The following is a 16,108-nucleotide window of genomic DNA, read 5'->3' on the forward strand; positions in this document are numbered from 1 at the left end:
CCGGCTGAAGTGCTGTAAAAGTGAAAAATAGCAATAACTTTTTTGTTTCAGGATAAAAACCTTTGATTTGACCACTCATTTTCTAATTTCAGACATTTCCAATACAATGGTGATGATTTAAATGCAAAATTTTGATAAAATAAGTGATTTCAAGTTCCCGCAAAAGTGATATATTGACACTGACTAGATAAGGCAAAGTTTATTAGGCAGGCCGATATTGCGCTATATCTTATATGAGGGTAGGATAAGTAAAAATACCCGTTGAATGTAAGGTTTTATTGTTTCGTTAACTTATAATCATGCAAAACCCTGTAATATTTCGAGATAAATTACTTCTCATCCATTGTGAAATAAAGAGTGCCCAATGCAAAAAAAAAAAAAAAAAGATATGAGCCGCACCATGAGAAAACCATCATAGTGCGTTTGCGTTTGCGACCAGTGTGGATCCAGACCAGCCTGCTCATCCGCGCAGTCTGGTCAGGATCCATGCTGATCGCTTTCAAAGCCTATTGCAATTAGGGAAACCGTTGGCGAACAGCATGGATCCTGACTAGCGTGCTCGGATGCGCAGGCTGGTCTGGATCCATACTGGTCGCAAACGCACTATGTTGGTTTTCTCATGGCGCGATTCATATAATTATATAATACTGAAAATGAACTTTTTTTACAGAAGTGAAACAAAATACGGGTATTTATCATTGTATTCTTATAATATACTAAATTCATATCATTGGGTAAAAGAAATGTTTTGGTTTTTATGACACGAAATAAAAGGTATATTTAAGTTCATGAAAACCTTTATAGTATATATATTTTCCAAATTGTATGCCAATATTTTACGATACCTAAATTCTAGTATGATTCTATAGTACAGGTGCACAGTATCATATTCATTCAATATGTCGTCTTCCTGACTTATTTAGTTCCTAAATTTGTTTTTACACTGTCCTTATGTACTTCAAGTGTATGAATTGACTGTGTTTATACATACCGATTTCTTTTACATATATTAACATAATGAGAAGGTGAGGTGTTCAAAAATTCAAAAAAGCGGCATGCGGCTCTCCACGATACCGGTAGTCTAATTATATTAGCATATTGTTTCATATAAAACTAAACCATTTTGACTGTTTATACCTTTATCTGTTTACTTAAGGACAGACTTTAATGTATAGAATTGTATGGTCAGACGGAGGGACGTGCTATGGATTTACTTACTAATAATCTTGTTTAACTTAAGTCTACATTTTTATCCAATACGTTTCTTCAATTAAAGCTTTAGGGTCAGTGGTAAAAAGACAGGGTCAATCGGATAAGCGGAAACAAACAACTGCATTCTAGACCTAATTAACACTTTTGCATAAAATTTACCCAAAAGCTTTATAAGCAAAATTTATACAACGTTGTATTTTTATTATTTTTAGCTGACAATATATACTTTTAACGTTTCCTGGCTTGAAATATATGAGCTGATTTAACAACATTTTCTCACAAAATAATTAATTACATGTAAATACATTATCATTTATTTTTCCACAGAGAGGTTAATGTTGAATACAATGTTATTTTGTTCATAAATAACACTCGGTTGGGTGATATTCGTTTAAGCAACACCCTACCGGTTGATATTCAATTTTATTCTCCCTCAAGTAAATAATGTAAAATAGCCATAGACCAACGGAGCTTATTTTGGAATAGTACATTTCAAACAATATTAAGGTATGATATTTTTTTAATGTCATCATGCCCGATGATATTCATTTGAGTGGCACCCTGCCTGGGAATTTTCATTTGAATAACACCCGGGTGATATTCGTTTGGATAACAGCTGCCGGGTGATATTCATTTAAATAACATCAGGTCTGGTGATATTCATTTCAATAATACCTGTGCCGAAATTATTTGATCATTGGACAGAGTTGACAATACTATACAATATAGAGTTTAATTAAAGTCGGTCCTTAAGTAAATAGAGAAAAGATGGTGAAGCGCGACAGTACGATGGCGAAGCGTGACAGTCCGATGGTGACACTACGATGGTGAAGCGCGACAGTGCGATGGTGAAGCGCGACAATACGATGGTGAAGAGCGACAGTACGATGGCAAAGCGCGACAGTACGATGGTGACACTACGATGGTGAAGCGCGACAGTACGATGGCGAAGCGCGACAGTACGACGGACTGTCACCATCGTACTGTCGCGCTTCGCCATCGTACTGTCGTGTTGTCACCATCGTACTGTCGCGCTTCGCCATCGTACTGTTGCGCTTCGCAATCTTACTGTCGTACCTTCGCGCTTCGCGTTCAAGGGAGCTGGCGCTGGCCCTAACGAAACACCGTAATACAGAGTTTAATTAAAGTCGGCCCTTAAATAAACAGAGAAAAGATAGTGGAACGCGACAGTACGATGGCAAAGCGCGACAGTACGATGGTGACACTACGATGGTGAAGCGCAACAGTGCGATGACGAAGCGCGACAGTAGGATGGTGAAGCGCGACAGTACGATGGCGGAGCGCGACAGTACGATGGTGACAGTACGATGGTGAAGCGCGACAGTGCGATGGCGAAGCGCGACAGTACGATGGCAAAGCGCGACAGTACGATGGCAAAGCGCGACAGTACGATGGTGACACTACGATGATGAAGCACGACAGTGCGATGGCGAAGCGCGACAGTACGATGGTGAAGCGCGACAGTGCGATGGCAAAGCGCGACAGTACGATGGTGACACTACGATTGAGAAGCGCGACAGTGCGATGGCGAAGCGCGACACTACGATGTAGAGACCGTACCATAGCTCTTCGCATACTTTGATTTTTCAAACTAAAGTGATTTTTACAAGTGCACCGGTTACGATAAAAATGTAAACAACGGACTCTGTCTATGAAACTTTGAAATGAATGAATGACAGTCGATCTCAGTCATAATACTGATTGACAGTGAATGCTAATGACTCCATGTGTTGCAGAAAGGTATTTAGTTTGTAACTGTAATTTGCCATCAATTGAAATCCTCTCAAAACTGGTAAAATAATTACTTATATTTGGACAAATCTCATCGTCTTCGCCGTTCGGCAGCTGCAAAAAGGGCAAATATAAAAGATTCAGTGTAAGTATATTTCACTGGTACTGCCAGTTAGTAAGTTCATACTCTGAACAACACGTCAAGAAATTTGGGCAGATTTGACCATAATGACGTTGGCAGCATTAGATTATAATTTTTCTTTACACAAAAATTGCCGTTAGGTAACAAAGCGAATACGCCGATAATCCGGAGTTCACCGATTATTGTTTCAGTTCACGCAATGTAATCCAGCAATTAAACGCATAGCTATTAGCTACTGCTGTTATAGGGAAGTGGTAGAGTGTCTGCCTTAGGGGTGAGAGGTCCTAGGGTTCGAGTCCCAGTTAGAGCTTAACTCTATTTAGATTCTGCTAAGCATAGTTTTGCTGTTAATAGACTGTTCCAGATGTCTAAATTTTTAGCACACAGTATCATGGATCAGTATTTAGAAATCCAGATCAAAGTTGATGTTTAAATCAAATGCACCCAATTAGAAAAATATTGACTATATTATGTCCCTTTGATGTTATGCTCTCCATGTTCAAGAAGAGTTACATTTCCTTGATCACAAAATTTTCGTTATCATGAAAATATTAAATGCTCATAACTCCGCACTTCTGGTTAAAATATTGTCTATATTTCTGTTTTTGAGAAATATATGGACATTTCTCTTCATTTCAAAGCTTTTTAACTTCAAACCTATGATTTGAAAAACTTAGGTACTATCTCTATACGATGGTGAAGCGCGACAGTACGATGGCGAAGCGCAACACTACGACGGACTGTCACCATCGTTCTGTCGCGCTTCGCCATCGCGCTCTCGTGTTGTCACCATCGTACTGTCGAGCTTCGCCATCGTACTGTCGCGCTTTGCCATCGTACCGTCGTACCTTCGCACTTCGCGTTCACAGGGAGCAATCGCTGGCCCTAACGGAACACCGTAAAAAACCAACTTATCATCTGTTAAAGGTGCGTGTTTCGTACCCGCGCATAATATGTAATTAAATTATGTTGAAATGCTCCCTTGACTCATCTTCGTCTAGACTGGCATCAGTCGTTAGAGTCATTAAACGTAAAGCACTTGGCCATAAAATCAATCCTCTCTAATAGCACTTTCTGAAAAAAAATTACAATACATGTATCCCTTACCTCTGACTCTAACGATATAATAAGCACCATCTTATTAGAGATCATTGCAAATGTGTTCATGAATGGAAGAGGTCTTAATCAACATTACTGCAGTTGGAATAAGGTCAGTAATTCGGTCGAAAATGTGCTTCCGTGGTGTAGTCGAAAGAAGTCCATAATAAATAGATCCTAATTATCCCATTTTTTGCGCAAATTCGTGTAGAGTGCTTTAATCACATTTTTTCACTGCTAGAATTCATTCACCCAACATGGCAAGTTTTGCAGATCGAAACCGGAAGTAGGTGTTTATTGCGCGGACAAGAGTAAATATGCGCCATTATTTGGGTAGCAGACCACAACTGACTGGCATTTCACTAGGATCTACTCAACTCCCTATTTTCTTTTCATTTTTTTGTTAATTTATGATAGAACTTTCATGAAAAATAGGTGTAGGAAAAAGTGATGTTCTATAAAGATACGTAAAAACGACCTGAAGTTGTCGTTTTTTATATGAAATAAAGAAGGATTTGAATTACTGACCTTCAACCAGTTACAGTAATTTCCTGTAACTAGTTAATATTTGACCTGTATGTAAAAAAAAAGATTGCTGGTACCACCAAACAAATATTGATTATTAAAAGCACTTTTCTCGAGATCATAGGACAACAGAATAAAGAGAAAATTTTAGGTATCGCGAAATTAATGCTATGCCTCTTAAGAAAGCTTTGAAACTTAATAACTGACAGACTATATGTTATGGAAACACATGTTGTTTTTACTAATTTTTACACTGGAAATTGAAAAACGTTTGTAACGTTTTACTCGAGGTAAACTGCCTAATTATAAATATTTACATTTAAGGGTCGTTGTATACATATTCCTGCGTGGTGTATTGTTAAAGACAGCAGGAATATTTTCATTGCCGTGGCGGTCCGGGTTCGATTCCCGACATTTGTTTTCTTGATTGAGCATTCTAAAGATAGTTTAGAAACAAAAACTCATATTCTAATGTTCATAATATGACCAAACTTCAATTTTAAAGAAAGATCATTTTTAGCCAAATTTTGTGTGCCTTTAATGGGAGAAAGTTTATTGATCAAATCACAAAATCGGTCAAAACTGTAACTGGCGGTCATTATATTTAGTAGCTTTCATGATATACTTTAATTATACTTTTGCACTGTTTACATAACTTCAAGAGAGGCACCTCCATGGCCGAATGGTAAAGGTTCGAATCTTCACATGAGATGTTTGAATTCTTCATGCTCATAAACCGTCTAGGTCGGCGGTTGTAACCTGATGTCTGCCCATGCCTGGAATAATGCCTTGAGGTGCACCTGGGGTCTTCCTCTACCATTGATGCCACTGCATGACCAAACCGTGACAGTGCGACTCTACCCCAACTACATACCCCCAAAAACAAGAAATAAAAAGTTCAAAAATATCTAATAAAACAATATTGAATTATTGACTACTTCATCTGTCAAAGTCAGAACTTTGTCAAATGCGTCTTTAATTTATACTTATGAAGTTTGTGTGAGACATTGAAAGAAGGGAGATGTTTAATAATTTACAAATATATAATTTATTAGATAATCAGGAAATTTTGATGAAATTATACATGTTCTGTCTATTATTGGTTCTGTAAAAAATTCATATTACTAGTATTTTCATGAAATATATCTGTATTAATTGACCACAGAAGTCTATCTAACGATTTCAAAAACAGTTGTAATGATATTATGGTAAAACATAAACTTCTGTCATATTGTCCATAACAACAAAAGTAATAAAAATATTTTGAAGTATATAGATCTAAATGTTAAAAAAATTTAACGTCAGCTATTCAGCAACTATAAATGCTTGAGCATTTCTGCAGGAAATTTACAATGTGGTAAAGGATTTACTTTCATTCATTTCTAGAGAAAAATCAAACATCTGGTACAGGTAATTTGAAATAGTACAAATAATCTTGTTGCTGGTCAGTTTAGGGTGGCTATTGACAGGTGGTACTAATCGCTCTTCATTACATTATTTAACCTCAGAATCGCATTTGATATGTCTGTTGAGATGAGCCTAGAGAGAAAATGGTTTTCTGAAAAAATATCAGTGTCAGTATGAAGAAAATAATCAACATTATTACAGATTATTTGACTTTGTAAGTCTAGTCTTCGTCTTTCATCCTAATTCGCAAATGTCTATCACCATCCGTCTTTTAAGCCGGTATCACGTGTGCTTTAGTAACATGTAAATATCCTGAATACTTGAAATTATTCATACTTCACCATCTTTTGCGTCATGACGGGCCCCTGACGCACCCCTTCCCCTATTATGTTTTTGTTCTTACCTCCATCGTTGTGTCTTTTTCCACTACGTTGTCTGCTAGAGAATACAGCTTAAACGCCCATCCTCCCAGAATCGGTATAAATACCACAGTGAGAAGTTTTCCCAGATGCAACCATTTCCCACGAGTACTTAGATAATCTGCACGAAATAGCCGACCTATGATAGAGAAAATTGAATGAAGTTAATGTAGTAAGTATCAATGAACTCATACATGATACCGAGATCAGATACGATAGACTATTGCATGTATTTAGCAGAAGTAGCTTTGCATGTCTTTGACAGAGTCTGGTCATGGCCTTTTATGGTCAACACTGACATTGATTTAGATTGTAAGAAACGACACTGTGGAAATAATGTCAGTAATTCGGTCAAACATGTGATTTTGTGGGTTTAACCGAAAGAACGTAAATAGATCTTTTCCTTGCGCTAGGCGAGGTAGTCCCTTCTGGGAGATGGTCCTCCACTATGAATGGAATTTAGTGCTCTAACTAGAACTTACTTTACTACGAAAGTTAAAATTGTGTTATACAATGCTCTTTCCATTTTGTAAACAGCCGTAAATATTTTTCGGCAGAATAATATTATATATATATATAATAATATTATATAATTATAAATATATATCATATATATATATTATATATATTATATAATATAATATATATATATATATATATATTATATATAGAAATATTTGATGTACATTAGCAAATATTGTGAACCCTTGCACATTAATGTCGGCCTTGGCTTTTTCTCAGGATAACAGTTCTGCTAACACCCTCAAATGCATGTAACAGTAGAGCAAAATATTGACAGCAGTGCATTCATGCAATTTTGATGGTCCTAGCAACTTTGTACAAAATGTGGTTGCCACATTTTCTATAATGAACATGAAATACATAACTTCTTGTTACTTTCTTTTTTGTAATTTTATGTTGGATAACTGTCATAGCTTTAAATTTTTTATTAACATAGTAGATCGTATTATTTAATCCATTGTTCTTGATAACTTCATTTTATGACCCTGACTGAACAAGTACATGTGCAACATTGAAAGAAGTGCTTTTCTAACCATGTAAAAATGCATATTCTCCATTTGGACAGTTACTTCTTTTACATAAAATCTAAAGCATTGTGGAACTTTAAAGTGAGAATAATGTGAAAGGTAAAACGTTTTAAATACTTACCACATCCTATGGCCATCGCACCATCGTTTGTTGACAAACGTGAACTGAGATGAGACAAAGAGCTTTGTCGTTTACTTGCAAGTCTGAAAGATAAAGTAAGTCTAATATTTACTTTCACATTTCTCAGACTTTTATCCGGGAACCTTTCGCATTCGAATATGGTTAAACATTGCTTGCTTCCACAGTAGAGTCAATAGCTGTTATTAAATATGAAACAATAAAGGTTATTATAGAACATCGGACATGACACTGGCTTTCGATCTTGTGCATTTCTTAACCGGCTTAATATTATTGTAGAAATTTGTTTTTCCGGGGCAATACTAGTTTTCTGTTATTCCAATGCAGTACTTAGAGCTTAATTTACGTCTACGGTGTGCCTTCTGATCATAATGGCATATCTGGTAACGGCACAAGGGCTTTCGCCTTTTGTATTCTAGAAAAAGACGGAATTTTGTGTGTGATGGATATCTATCATGTCCCTCTTTATGGTGATATTTCACGTACTTTTATACCCTTCCTGAATAATGATCACTTAACCGATGTGGGTGATGTCCTTAAAGATACATTGATAATTCACATTGCGCATCTTTGTATGCATAGGGTATATTCCATTATTGTACATTACCTGGCAGTAACTGGCAATAGCTTAGAAGATTTGAAAAGGCTGCTTAAAGAGAATAGGCCATTGCAAAACCCAGAACTATTATAACAAAATTAAACAAAATTATTTGCAATGTATTTCATTTGCAATGACTTCAGCAATACGTAGAATCTATGCCGTTTTTGGCTATCCTTTGAATAAATAAAGAACATCTTTGTTTAAAGGGAGAAATGATGCATAAACTCTAGTATATATCTATTAGAGTACTCTTTTTCTAAAAAAAAAGGAAAAGAGTGTTTATCTGATGTCAGAATATGATTCCGTTATATATACATGTATATCTGAGACATAATTTGTTCAAATATTGCATTTCTACCTGACACAATAAATTACACCCAGTTGTTACTGTATTAATTGTATTGGGAAATCGGTTTATTTTCTATTTTTCGCTATTTTTCAAGTACATTTGTAGCTATAAGAATCCGCAGTAAATTCATATCTGTTACAAAGAAACTATCACATAAAAGTGACCTTACCTTTCTATTTCGTTTTGTTTCTTCATAATTCCAATGTTTATATTTCAGTTTAAACAGACAGTTCATATAATAAATAAAAGATGAAGCTTGTGCAAAATACTTCCTTTTTCCAATGCGTTTGCATTCTCAGTGTATCAATATTTTTTACTAAAACCATAGATAAGCTTTTCAAAGTATGGGCAATTAACTCATTGTTATCAATTTCCCTACTTATCACTGACTTCGGTGATAAATAACATCAGTCACATACCTATAAATGGGCATTACACTAATGATGTACAAATAGTTTATCTGCACGGAAAAACATGATATGTCTTGACTATTTCATAACCTATTCCATTTTCGCATGTACATTTTTATAGCCCCAAAATGTTTGCGTTGTTTAACAGCAGAAAAAGGTTAAAGGCCTTTAATATATTAATATATGCCAGCTTCAAAGAGACGAGTTAATTATAAAGCGAAGAAGTATTGCTCAATCCAATTCTTAAAAAGAATGGTACCACGCGCACCTATATCAAAAATTTAATATATTCAGTCTCTTTCGAAAAGTTGCGGTCCTTGATTTCACACCGTGCAACAACAGTGGTTAATTCTACGACTATAATTAAAATAAAATATTATGATTCTTTGGCTGCCTATGTGCAAGATAAAAGATGTTGTTTGTGTTGTTGTCCTTCTCTTTAAAAATATATGAACTGTCTAGCCGAGTTTACAACATATGCCAGAACAGAAATGGATTCAGAAAATAAATTTATATGTTACACATTTGGGGTTTTCACAACATTTTAAAGTTAAAAAATACTAATGCAACACATTGTTTACTGGGAGTGTTTCTAATTTTGTCTCGTCTGCCATATGCTTAATTTTGTAAGCTCCTCGGGTACGAGGTTTTAGGATAGTTGTGTGTCCGTCCTCCGGCCGACTTCAATCCGCCCGTCCATTGTTCTTCATACCCTTATGGATTTCTTCAATTCTACGTCATTTACGAAGTTTTTTGGTTACCATGGCAACCAAAAGGAAAATGTTGATAATCTTCTTCTAGGAAATCGATCGATTTCAAAATAATTTCAAAGAAAAGTTGATTGCATGTCCTTTCACAAATTTCTTCAAGCCATATTGATTTGCAGTAATACGAGGTCTTTAGAGTCTTTTTTAAAAACAATATTATAGATCTTCATCTCTTTAACCTTTGGGCCAGTTTTGAAATAACTTCATACTAATATCACATGGACAAACTTCTTACATATCCTTCAGATAATTCTGCTGTGTTATTTTTAAACAATATGGTAATATTTAAGTTTTACACAACTCAAAAAATACTTAGGCATTTTTTTTAACTGAAGATGCCACCATGCAAGATATTATTTAAGTTTTACGATAAATCATCAAGTGTGTGAATAGCAAATTAAGGTATCCGATCCACAAATGGACAACAGTTCGATGCTTGGTGACCTCATCTTTGTTGGTATCATATGAAAGAGTTGTGTTTGCTGAGCAAGAATTAGTAAATAAGATGACCTTAGATAATATGCATGAACCACTACAGTCATGTTTTTTGACTGCGAGATGATAAATCTTACATTTTGATAACTATATTTCTGTTGAAATATCATTGAAAACTAAACTGTAGAACTATAAATATTTTATAATATATTTATGGCAAAGGTTTTTATATTTTCTTTTCAGTAGACAATACACTTTATAATGATACCAAAATTATATGAGCTTACCAGGCATTAATAGTTGATATATCTAGTAGCACTGCTATATAGAACTTGTGGATCGGACACCTTTAACTGTTATTATTGGCGCATGTTGAGGAGACGAAATTTAATTTGATAGGCACATAAACTTAAACTTTCTTGTGCGGTCATGCACAGAAAAAACCAAAAGAAGATCGACTGAATACATGGTTCCTTCTGGTAGCGTAACGGGATATTTCAGCTGAAGACTCGAACTTTCGGAACTCTATTCCTTTTATTTAACATATCATGGTCAATAGTGTAGCTTGCCGATCTGTAGAAATGAAAGTCCTTCTTCAAATTCCAATAGAGGTACCTTGCCCACCGCAGCCAAAAACAAAAATAACATGTTTTAAGAAATAACAACTTAGACTAAATTTAGATTTTATAAGCTATATGAAATTCTGCTTGCTTATATTTCATGGACTTTGGAGTTCAATTACAGTTACGTAAGAGTGAAATTATATAGATGATACTGCTTGAAGCTCCTATTGACACGTACAATGTAGACGTACAATGTTATTAAGGGTCAAAATCTTGGGGATTTCTCAAAACATGAAAATTTATTTTTTAAGATATCAAATTTAAATGTTTTCGCCTAATTATCAAGGCACAGCATATCTTTACAACTCTTGGCAGTGTTATAATCTGCTGCCGCCATACTAATCCAACAGTTTTGTAGCATTTCATTTCCGTTTTTAAATGGACACTTATGTACAAGATTGTTGAATTTGGCACGCTTCCTGCGCTCTCGGCCATTTTGTAGTCTTAACTGTGCCGATATGAACGGCGTCACAAGTGGGTGTTTGTTGGGATAAATCTTGTCTCCAAGGAAAACACAGACGAACACTTATATCTGCATCTTATGAAAATAAAATACCATGTTCAGTTTAATAAAACATATAGGCTCCTATTCTGGTTCTTAACGCCTACACAGCGGTGTTGGCTCCATCTCGTATATCAAACGTGTATATAGACGAGTGAACAATCAGTCAACCACATCATTCATTTTGTAATAAAGTATGCGGTATATTTCTGTGAAAATCTAATGTTGTACAAATCGGAGCGGAATACATGGCCAAAATTCAACTTTCGTTTTGAATAGACTTTATGTTACTACTCTCAAAAGTGCTACCGTAAAACAGTAAATCTTTGCAAATCGGTTTCATATTACATATTACATATTAAAGTCATCTATGATAGGAACTATATATTGCCCGTTTATTGCATATGTTACTAAATATAGTAACAAATTTGCACTGAATTTAAACGTATTTGAGCAGCATGAGGCCGATATTAGTTTTCGTGTGAGCTGGTGTGCCTGCTATCGATATGCGGACACGCAATTATTTAAGAAATAATATATATCCCAAACAGTGATTTGTCGTTGAATAAAATCACTGTTTGGAGTTTAAAAGCGAAGGAATTATATCACGATGGCACAGCCCTCGTGATATAATAATACGCATCTAACCGACAAACAATGATTTCATTCACGAGCAAATCACTGTTTGAGATATATTATATCGATTCTAACACGCTATCAAGGACTATTATGTACGTTCTTGACGATATCCATCAAATATTTGCCTGATTTCTGTTGATTTCTTTTCCAGCGGAATACATGGCCAAAATTAAACTTTCATTTTGAATAGACTTTATGTTACTACTCTCAAAAGTGCTACCGTAAAACAGTAAATCTTTGCAAATCGGTTTCATATTACATATTACATATTAAAGTCATCTATGATAGGAACTAAATATTGCCCGTTTATTGCATATGTTACTAAATATAGTAACAAATTTGCACTGAATTTAAACGTATTTGAGCAGCATGAGACCGATATTAGTTTTCGTGTGAGCTGGTGTGCCTGCTATCGATATGCGGACACGCAATTATTTAAGAAATAATATATATCCCAAACAGTGATTTGTCGTTGAATAAAATCACTGTTTGGAGTTTAAAAGCGAAGGAATTATATCACGATGGCACAGCCCTCGTGATATAATAATACGCATCTAACCGACAAACAATGATTTCATTCACGAGCAAATCACTGTTTGAGATATATTATATCGATTCTAACACGCTATCAAGGATTATTATGTACGTTCTTGACAATATCCATCAAATATTTGCCTGATTTCTGTTGATTTCTTTTCCAGCGGAATACATGGCCAAAATTAAACTTTCGTTTTGAATAGACTTTATGTTACTACTCTCAAAAGTGCTACCGTAAAACAGTAAATCTTTGCAAATCGGTTTCATATTACATATTACATATTAAAGTCATCTGTGATAGGAACTATATATTGCCCGTTTATTGCATATGTTACTAAATATAGTAACAAATTTGCACTGAATTTAAACGTATTTGAGCAGCATGAGGCCGATATTAGTTTTCGTGTGAGCTGGTGTGCCTGCTATCGATATGCGGACACGCAATTATTTAAGAAATAATATATATCCCAAACAGTGATTTGTCGTTGAATAAAATCACTGTTTGGAGTTTAAAAGCGAAGGAATTATATCACGATGGCACAGCCCTCGTGATATAATAATACGCATCTAACCGACAAACAATGATTTCATTCACGAGCAAATCACTGTTTGAGATATATTATATCGATTCTAACACGCTATCAAGGACTATTATGTACGTTCTTGACGATATCCATCAAATATTTGCCTGATTTCTGTTGATTTCTTTTCCAGCGGAATACATGGCCAAAATTAAACTTTCATTTTGAATAGACTTTATGTTACTACTCTCAAAAGTGCTACCGTAAAACGGTAAATCTTTGCAAATCGGTTTCATATTACATATTACATATTAAAGTCATCTATGATAGGAACTAAATATTGCCCGTTTATTGCATATGTTACTAAATATAGTAACAAATTTGCACTGAATTTAAACGTATTTGAGCAGCATGAGACCGATATTAGTTTTCGTGTGAGCTGGTGTGCCTGCTATCGATATGCGGACACGCAATTATTTAAGAAATAATATATATCCCAAACAGAGATTTGTCGTTGAATAAAATCACTGTTTGGAGTTTAAAAGCGAAGGAATTATATCACGATGGCACAGCCCTCGTGATATAATAATACGCATCTAATCGACAAACAATGATTTCATTCACGAGCAAATCACTGTTTGAGATATATTATATCGATTCTAACACGCTATCAAGGATTATTATGTACGTCCTTGACGATATCCATCAAATATTTGCCTGATTTCTGTTGATTTCTTTTCCAGCGCGCCGTTATACCGTCTAACGCTATGACGTAATAATTGTGACGTCAGAAAAATTAATTGTTGAATAATAACACACAGTTTTCAGCCTTCTTTATTTAATAGGAAACAAATCGGGTCGTGTTAGAATTGCATACTTTTGCTGTGCGCTCCAATAATAACCACTTCCGGACATCAGCAGAAGACTGCTCCAGCTCTGCAATGAGCATCACCAGATATCACCAGATATACTTCCGGCGATATCAGGCACACTTCCAGCTGCACAAAACATCCAGATTTTTTACTTCCACTGACAAGATGTGAAGTAGATCTATTTATAAATTAACATCTTTTTACAAAATAATGCATAATATATATTACAATAATTTCGCTAGCTTCCTCTCCTAGTGTGGTTGAATAAGGTTGACACAAGAAACTACGGTCCTAGAATGCATGAATTTATAACAAATGTCTGAAAGAATATAAGGATCTTACATGCCTGCCTGTGTAAGACGGGGTTTTCCCTACCCGAGGGACAGCGTGGAATGGAAAACCGAGCGTTAGCGAGGTTTTCTATCTAAGCTGTCCCGAGGTTTGGGAAAACAGCCGTCTTACATAGGCAGACTTGTTAGATCATTTTGCTTGCCTATCACGTTCAAAATAGATTATGGAGACAAATAAATTTGAGTATTTCCTGACATTATTTATATGTTTATGACGTCATAATAGTGCCAGTACTATGTGACGTCACCTAAGTGCACGCTATTTTAGACAAGGTTTTTCCCTAGGGAAAGACAGTAATATCTATTCATGGCGCGTGCTCGGACAAATGTATACTTTCCCCGCTAGGAAAGAAAAAGACGTCATTGTCATCAGACAACGTTGACGTTCCCGCGCATTACATGAACATTCAATGACGGTGTGCAATATTATTTTTTAAAATCTCGTTTTCACTTCACATAACAGTAGAGTGGAACATATGCAATAAAGAGGTTATAAAACAGGGCTGGTGTGCCTTGAGGCGATATCGGCATACTAGACCGGTATTTGCCCTCCAGCTTATACCTCTCCTAGTATGCCAATATCGCCTTACGGCATACCAGCCCTGTATAATAACCTCTAATTATTGAAATACGTGGTTCCAAATTGTAACAGAATGTAATCTTTCTTTACTACTTTGCGCCACCTTGATAGTATTATTAACTTTTTCTTCCACTCACCTCACTCGGCACCAAAACAGGCGGAACCAGTGTTTACAGGCTGTGTTATAGATCATATTGTTTCAAAGTATCTATTTTCCTCATACCCACCGACTCTTACACCCTGACCACCAATACATGAGAAAATAAATAAATAAATTTATACTATCTCCTCTTTTAATATTTTAGTATCACCCAAAGACCTATACCATTCTACCTTCCCCTGATACACTCATACACCGCCCCTCAGTTATTTTTATAATTTCTATTCATATTTTCTTCAATTCGTCGTATTTCTTTATATTGTTTTAATACACCCAACCCGTTCCCACACACTAAGTGTAAACAAAAAGGTAAAAGATCTGTACATATTTTCTACCGCATTCACTGTTTTCTGTAAGCTTATACGACATGCAACTTTTTATCCATGTACTTAATTTTAAAAAATGTGCGCAATAATTCATAATTTATACATATTCTCAATACACACTATCACGCTTAGGAATCCTAAAACATGTTTAAGAAAAAAAACCCAAATTTGACCGAAGTACAGAGTACGTTTACATTTCCATTTCCATGTCCGTGTCCGTGATAAAGGTCTATTATCAGCATACAGTCAGCCGATATATTTCAGCGCATGAAATAAAGCCATGTGGCATGTAAGCTGCTAGCATGACATTTAATTGGTCAATTCACTGATTGAACTACCGGATCAAGCTAATTTGGGCTACCGATATGTGTATGTTTATGCAAATAAACACTTTGACTTGAAAAACAAAACTTTTGGAAAGCAGATTTTACAGTAACAAAAGGTAACATCTTGAAGTTTCATATTATATATCTATTTTATCACTTAATGTATATATCGACGTTCAAAATAACCTTGAGTATGTAAACAAAACAAATGTTGTTACAATTCATTGCTATATTACTTTTAGACGTTATTGTGTTTATCGCGGCGATCTAATAACATGTCAAGGTATGCAAGTACTACATAGACATAATCTACGGAAAAACCGAAGGTGACATTTGAAAATCATGTACTTTGGCAGGCTGTCCCTCT

The sequence above is a fragment of the Mercenaria mercenaria genome, chromosome 15 (genome assembly GCF_021730395.1).
Source record: "Mercenaria mercenaria strain notata chromosome 15, MADL_Memer_1, whole genome shotgun sequence".
In the NCBI taxonomy this organism is placed as follows: Eukaryota; Metazoa; Mollusca; class Bivalvia; order Venerida; family Veneridae; genus Mercenaria; species Mercenaria mercenaria.